This window comes from Acanthaster planci, linkage group LG11, assembly GCF_054643075.1.
Source record: "Acanthaster planci isolate LZ-2023a linkage group LG11, COTS_SCS, whole genome shotgun sequence".
Lineage (NCBI taxonomy): Eukaryota > Metazoa > Echinodermata > Asteroidea > Valvatida > Acanthasteridae > Acanthaster > Acanthaster planci.
The window spans coordinates 95,001-102,022 of NC_141787.1; the positions used below are offsets into that span (position 1 = coordinate 95,001).

A 7,022-nucleotide genomic window follows, 5' to 3' on the forward strand; every position below is an offset into this window, starting at 1 on the left:
CGCCACCTCGGGCCCTCCGGACTGCTCGGCCGCGCCGCGGCTGCCGGGCCGCGGCGCCGGAGTCCTGCGCCTCTCCGCTCTGGTTCGCCGCCGGGCCTCCGCTCCCTCCGGCCCGCCGCCGGTCCCTCGCCCTCTCCGGCCCGGCCGGGGCGGCGCTTCCTCTCCTTCCCCCGGGCGCGCGGGCGGCCGCTGGAATGCCGCCCGCCGTCCCGGTGCGCCGGCCTCCTCTCGCCTCGATCCCGGAGGGGGCGGCCGGACCAGCCGGGGAGGCTGGCCCGGCTTGAGCTCCCTCCGTCTGGGGGGTCCCCGATCGGGGATCCTGCCTGCCGCCGCCGGGGCTGCGGCTCGGCGCGACCGCGGGGCGCCGCCCGCCGCCTGCTCGGCGGGCGTGCCGCGGGATCGCTCGCGGCTCCGGCCGCGGGGGGCCGCTGCCTGGCCGGCTCTCCGGGCCTGGGACGCCGCCGAGCGACGTCAGTGCGCCTTGGGCTGCCGGGACCCGGCGGAGGTCGGGTGCGACCCGCCCCAGGGCGGGCCGGTCCCTCCGCTCCGCGGAAGCTGCCGGGCCAATCCGGACCTCGCAGATGTTGCTGCTCGGGGGCAGCGGAGAGCCCGCCGCTCTCCGAGGGGTCCTGGCTCCCCTCTCTCTCCCTCGCTCTCTTCCCGCTCGCTCGTCCGCAGCGGGCCGGGCTGCACCATCGCACCTCCCGTCCCGGGGTCCGGCAGAAACGGCGACCCCGGGAGCGACCTTTCCCACACCTCTTCAGCAAGGCCGGGCGGGCCTGGCCGACGCTCTTCCGGGCAAGAAGGGTCGGCCGGCCGCGCCGAGTAACGCCGTTGGCGGAGCGCCCGGCGGGCCTCCCGGCGGGGCGGCGGACCGCCACTTTTTTCTCCGCACCTCCCGTCCCGGGTCTCTCCGGCAGGGCCGGCCGCGGCCCGGGAGCGGCCTCTTCGACACCTCTAAGCAAGGCCGGGCGGGCCTGGCCGACGCTCTTCCGGGCAAGAAGGGTCGGCCGGCCGCGCCGAGTAACGCCGTTGGCGGAGCGCCCGGAGGGCCTCCCGGCGGGGCGGCGGACCGCCACTTTTTGTTCCGCACCTCCCGTCCCGGGTCTCTCCGGCAGGGCCGGAAGCGGCCCGGGATCGGCCTGTCCGACACCTCCTCGGCAAGGCCGGGCGGGCCTGGCCGACGCTCTTCCGGGCAAGAAGGGTCGGCCGGCCGCGCCGAGTAACGCCGTTAGCGGAGCGCCCGGAGGGCCTCCCGGCGGGGCGGCGGGCCGCCACTTTTGTTCCGCACCTCCCGTGCCGGGTCTCTCCGGTGCGGGGCTTGTCCAGACCCCAGGGGGAATAGCACCGAAGGCTCCGGCTCAACCGCGTGGGAATCTCTATAGACTGTATGGACAATATATGGCTGTACTGATTCAAGGCAGCTCGATCGGAGCTCGAGACCACCCTCCCCCTATAAATAGGCAAACCAGGGAGTGGGGGTTAAGGTCCAAAATGCTCTCATTGAAATACGCACGTTTTGGGCCCAACCTGTCCCGGCGCAAAGCCCTCTCAGGGGCCTTGGGTGGGCCGGCGAGCCGATTGACGGCAGGCCCGGAGGCGCCCGGCCCGCTCTCCGCGGGCGACCCCGGACATCCGAACCTCTCGGACCAGGTTTTCCGAAGAAGGCGATTCACCGCGCCGCACCACCCGCCCCGCCGGCCTCAAGCCGTTTTCGTCCCGGGAGGCGTGTCGGAAATGCACGGCTTAAGGGGGGCCGCGTGCGGCTGCGGCGAGTTTTTTTTTCCGCCAGGACGGCAATCGGCCGCCCCGCAGCACCAGTCCCCGCCGCTCCGGAGCCGGGCTCGTCCAGACCCGAGGGGGAATCGCTCCGGTGCCTTGGGCTCCGCCGTGCGGGAATGGCCGCATCGTGTGGACGATGGGATGGGCTGTACTGATATCTGGCTCGAGACCATCCTCCCCCCTATAAATAGGCAAACCAGGGAGTGGGGGTTAAGGTCCAAAACGCTCTCATTGAAATACGCACGTTTCGGGCCCAACCTGTCCCGGCGCAAAGCCCTCTCGGAGGCCTTGGGTGGGCCGGCGAGCCGACGGACGGCAGGCCCGGAGGCGCCCGGCCCGCTCTCCGCGGGCGACTTCGGACATCCGAACCTCTCGGACCAGGATTTCCGAGGAAGGCGATTCACCGCGCCGCACCACCCGCCCCGCCGGCCTCCAGCCGTTTTCGCCCGGGAGGCGTGTCGGAAATGCACGGCTTTAGGGGGGCCGCGTGGGGCTGCGGCGGTGTTTTTTTTTTCCTCCCCGAGACGGCAGTCGGCCGCGCCGCACCACCAGCCCCCGCCGGCCCGGCGCCGTTTTCGCCCGGGGAAGCGTGTCGGAAATGCACGGCTTGAGGCGGAGGACGTGCGGCGGTTTTACCCGAGGATGACGATGCACCGCGCCGGGCCGACCGTCCCGCCGCTCCGGAGCCGGTTTCGCCCGAGGAACCGCTGTGGAGCCTCCACGGTGTCGGAAATGCACGGCTTGAAGGGGACGACGCGCGGCTGCGGCGGTTTTCCCACAGGACGCCAATTCACCGCGCAGCACCGACCGAGCTTCGACGAACAACCAGACGACGGAACACTACAGACACTGCTCTCCCCACTTGTTCGGTGGCATGCGGCTCTACTGAAGCTTCCGCATTCCCGCTGCCTCTTTTTATAAGCGGGGACCATTGTGAAGCCCGCGTTTGTGATGCAAAATCGGTCTTTTCGTTGCCGGGCGACAGACAAAGGCCGATTACCATATACGCGGGTCTGCCTTCTTTCACCGTGTTCGCTCGAGCGTGGGCCCAGAACAATGGCCGAAAAGCGGGCAGAGGATCTCCGTTATTACGGCGGCTACGGCCGCCCCGGGCTGGGAAGGCTGCTCTAATTCCCTACTACCGCACCAGCGGTTGCCCGTTCCGGGGGCCGGCCAACGTCATTCCGTTCACCGCACCGCCCCGGAGCTCGGGGCCTCGGTCGTGTCGGAAACGCACGGCTTTGGCCGGGCGACGCGCGGCTGCGGCGGTTTTGCCGGGACGGCAATTCACCGTGCCGCCGCCGGGGAGCCGGGCTCTCGAGCTCGGGGCTCGGTCGTGTCGGAAATGCACGGCTCGAAACGGACGACGCGTGGCTGCCCCGCCTGCTGGCGGCCGGAGCTGAGCTCGCACCACCCGCCCCGCCCCGCCGGGATCGGCGGGGGAATCGTGTCGGAAACGCACGGCTTTGGGCCGGCGACGCGCGGCTGCGGCGGTTTTCCCGAGAGGGCAATTCACCGCGCCGCACCCACCGTGCCGTCGCCGGGGAGCCGGGCTCCCGAGCTAGGGGCTCGGTCGTGTCGGAAACGCACGGCCTCAGCGGGGCCGCGTGCGGTTTTCACCGGACGGGAATTCACCGCGAGGCACCGCGGGTCCCCTCGGGCCAGCGGGCCCGCCGCCCGGCCGGCCGGTGTCTCCTTCGCCGCACCGTCGGGGGGATTTCTCAGGCCGGGCCGGGGCCGCCGGGCCCGGCGGCGTGCCGCGCGCCGCCGGCGGCGGGCCTGGGACGGGCCAGGAAATCGGATCGGGGCCGGTCAAATTTTGGCCCTGCTGACGGAGACACCCTCCCCCCTATAAATAGGCAAACCAGGGAGTGGGGGTTAAGGTCCAAAACGCTCTCATTGAAATACGCACGTTTCGGGCCCAACAGACCCCGACGAGAGACGCTCTCGAGGGCCGGGGTGCCTCTATGACGCGTTCGCGGGTGGGGACGAGTCGGTTTTTGCGCCCGAGTCGGGTCGAAACCGGAGATCCGACATTTCGCGGACCACCAAGTCCGAGGAAGAAAACTCCAGCGGGGCGCCACGCCACGCCGCCCGTCCGGCGCCCGCGGCGGGACCGTCGCCGCCCGCTGCGAGACTGCTGCCCCGGGCCGGAGGCCCCGGTCCCTCCCCCCCCCGCCCCCCGCCCCGCCGCTCCCCCAGAGCCCTCCTGCCGGCTGTACCGCCCACCCCGCCTTTCCAGTGGGCCGGGGGCGGCCCTCTCGGCCTGGCGAGCCCGGCGGCCCGTCCCGGCGTTCGCGGGTGGGGACGAGTCGGTTTTTGCGCCCGAGTCGGGTCGAAACCGGAGATCCGACTTTTCTCGGACCACCAAGTCCGAGGAAGAAAACTCCAGCGGGGCGCCCCGCCACGCCGCCCGTCCGGCACCCGCGGCGGGACCGTCGCCGCCCGCTGCGAGACTGCTGCCCCGGGCCGGAGGCCCCGGTCCCTCCCCGCCCGGCCGCCCGCCCCGCCGCTCCCCCAGAGCCCTCCTGCCGGCTGTACCGCCCACCCCGCCTTTCCAGTGGGCCGGGGGCGGCCCTCTCGGCCTGGCGAGCCCGGCGGCCCGTCCCGGCGTTCGCCGGTGGGGCCGAGTCGGTTTCTGCGCCCGAGTCGGGTCCAACCCGGAGATCCCACATTTCTCAAAACACCGAGTCCCGGGAAGATCTCTCCAGCGGGCGCCCCCGCAACGCCGCCCGCCCGGCACCCGCGGCCCGACCGGTCCCCGCCCGCCTTGCGGCCCCTCGCGGCGGGACACTGGGACCGACCTGGCAACTCGCCGGCCCTGCGCCGCTGCGCCGTAGCCCTCCTGCGGGACAGGCCGCCGACCCCGCTTTTCAAGTCAGGTGGGGGCCGGCCCCCTGAGACTCGCGGCCGGGCAGCCCGTCACGGCAGCCCGCTCGCCGGTGGGGCCGAGTCGGTTTTTGCGCCCGAGTCGGGTCGAGACCGCAGATCCCGCATTCCGCGAAACGCCAAGTCCCAAGAGGAAATCTCCAGCGGGCGCCCGCGCGAGGCCGCCCGTCCGGCAACCGCGGCCGGTGGGGCCGAGTCGGTTTCTGCGCCCGAGTCGGGTCGAGACCGGAGATCCCGCATTTCGCGAAACGCCAAGTCCCAAGAGGAAATCTTCAGCGGGCGCCCCCGCGACGCCGCCCGTCCGGCTCCCGCTGCGTAACTCTGTCACCGGGACCGACTTGGCAACTCGCCACCCCGCCGCCGCTCCCCCACAGCCCTCCTGCGGGGTATGCCGCCAACCCGGGATTTCCAGTCAGTTGGGGGCGGCCCCCCGAGACCCGCCGCCCAGCAGCTCATCCCTTCGCTCCCGGCGGAGCCCTCCTGCGGGACACGCCGCCGACCCGGGATTTCAAGTCGGGTCGGGGGGCCGGACCCCTCGGCCTAGCGGCCCAGCAGCTCCTCCCGGGGCCGCCGGGCGTGCGCCGGCTCGCTCCGCCGTCTCTCCCGGCGGGGTACACTGCCAACCCGGGATTTCACCACCGCACGAAGTGGCGCCGCGGCTCTCCCGGCAGCCGCCTCCGGCCCGCGTCCGTCCGTCCTCCGACCCGCCAGGATCGGCCCGTCTGCGGCGCGGGCAAATCCCTCGGATCGAAAGGTTTAGTTTCAGCAGATCGCAGCGAAGCGGCTGCTCTACTGGGCACGACACCCCGATCCATACCCAAGTCGTCTGCAAGTGATCTGGCGTCCCTCTCGAGACGGCGGTTCGGCTTCCGCCGGAGCTCCCGGCCCCCGGGCAGGGGCCGCGGGCGGAGTCGGCGGGGTCGGCCCGGCCCCCCAAGGCACGGAGCGGGTGGGCGCTGACGCGGGCCGCCCTCGGGCGGGACGCCGGCGGCGTCGCCGCGCACCGGCAGAGATTCCGACTTAGAGGCGTTCAGCCGTAATCTCTCGGATGGTAGCCTCGCACCACCGGCCTCTCGACCGAGCGCGTGAACCAGGGGTCCGAATCTGCGGTTCCTCTCGTACTGAGCAGGATTGCCGTGGCGGCGACCTCTCATCAGTAGGGTAAAACTAACCTGTCTCACGACGGTCTAAACCCAGCTCACGTTCCCTATTGGTGGGTGAACAATCCAACGCTTGGCGAATTCTGCTTCGCAATGATAGGAAGAGCCGACATCGAAGGATCAAAAAGCAACGTCGCTATGAAACGCTTGGCTGCCACAAGCCAGTTATCCCTGTGGTAACTTTTCTGACACCTCTTGCTTCAAACTCCGAAGCTCAAAAGGATCGATAGGCCACGCTTTCACGGTCCGTATTCATACTGAAAATCAAAATCAAACGAGCTTTTGCCCTTTTGCTCCGCGCGAGGTTTCCGTCCTCGCTGAGCTCGCCTTAGGACACCTGCGTTACCCTTTGACAGATGTACCGCCCCAGTCAAACTCCCCGCCTGACGCTGTCGCCGGAGCGGGTGGCGGCCGGCGGCGCCGCGAGGCGGCCGGCCGCGTAGCGCCAGAAGACTGGGCCCGCGCGGGGCCCGCTCCCCGCCTCACCGGCTAAGTAAAGAAACGACGAGAGTAGTGGTATTTCACCGTCGGGCCGGGGCCCTCCCACCTATCCTACAGCAAACCTTCCTACCATGCCACGGGGGCGCCGATGCTAACGCCATTTAGTCAAACTGATTATAAAAAGCAAAATCATACTGAAACACTGCACTGCTCGTTTTGCCATCTTATAGACACTGGAAATGGAAACCCGAGTACATGAGCTCCAAAACAGTTCTTTTCCCCGTCCGTTATTTTTCTTTATTGCTTGTCATCTTCAATACACGCATTGATAAGGATATTGAACAGTTTCGACACACCGTTAATGGGCGCACGAGTAAAATAATCATATCTTTTTCGCTTATGGCGTCATTACTGTAGGTTGTCTTCTTGTAAATATAACAGAAAAGCCCCACGGACGATGATGCATGAAAGCAACTTACTACAGAACCGGCACGTACGAGTTTTTCGGTTTGGCACACCACATTAGTACCTTATGGTTTTCGTGGAAACAAATAAATTAATTTTCACAATTGATGTATCATTTGTTCGGATAGCAAGGCCTTTGAGTTAAACTTGGAGAGAATAATCTGTTTTTCTAAAAATCGACCGCGCCACCTAATGTTGCCACATGCATGCACTGTCACGGTCAGATGTGCAAGTCATGCCAAAACTAAACGTCAGCTAGCTCCCACGTGCCTGTGTACGTGTTGT

The 7,022-nt window shown here is 68.4% G+C and overlaps 1 pseudogene; it reads right to left on the reverse strand.

The window, feature by feature from the left end:
* Positions 1–5,406: 5,406 nt before the first annotated feature.
* On the reverse strand, positions 5,407–6,451 carry LOC147797219 (large subunit ribosomal RNA; annotated as a pseudogene).
* Positions 6,452–7,022: the final 571 nt, after the last annotated feature.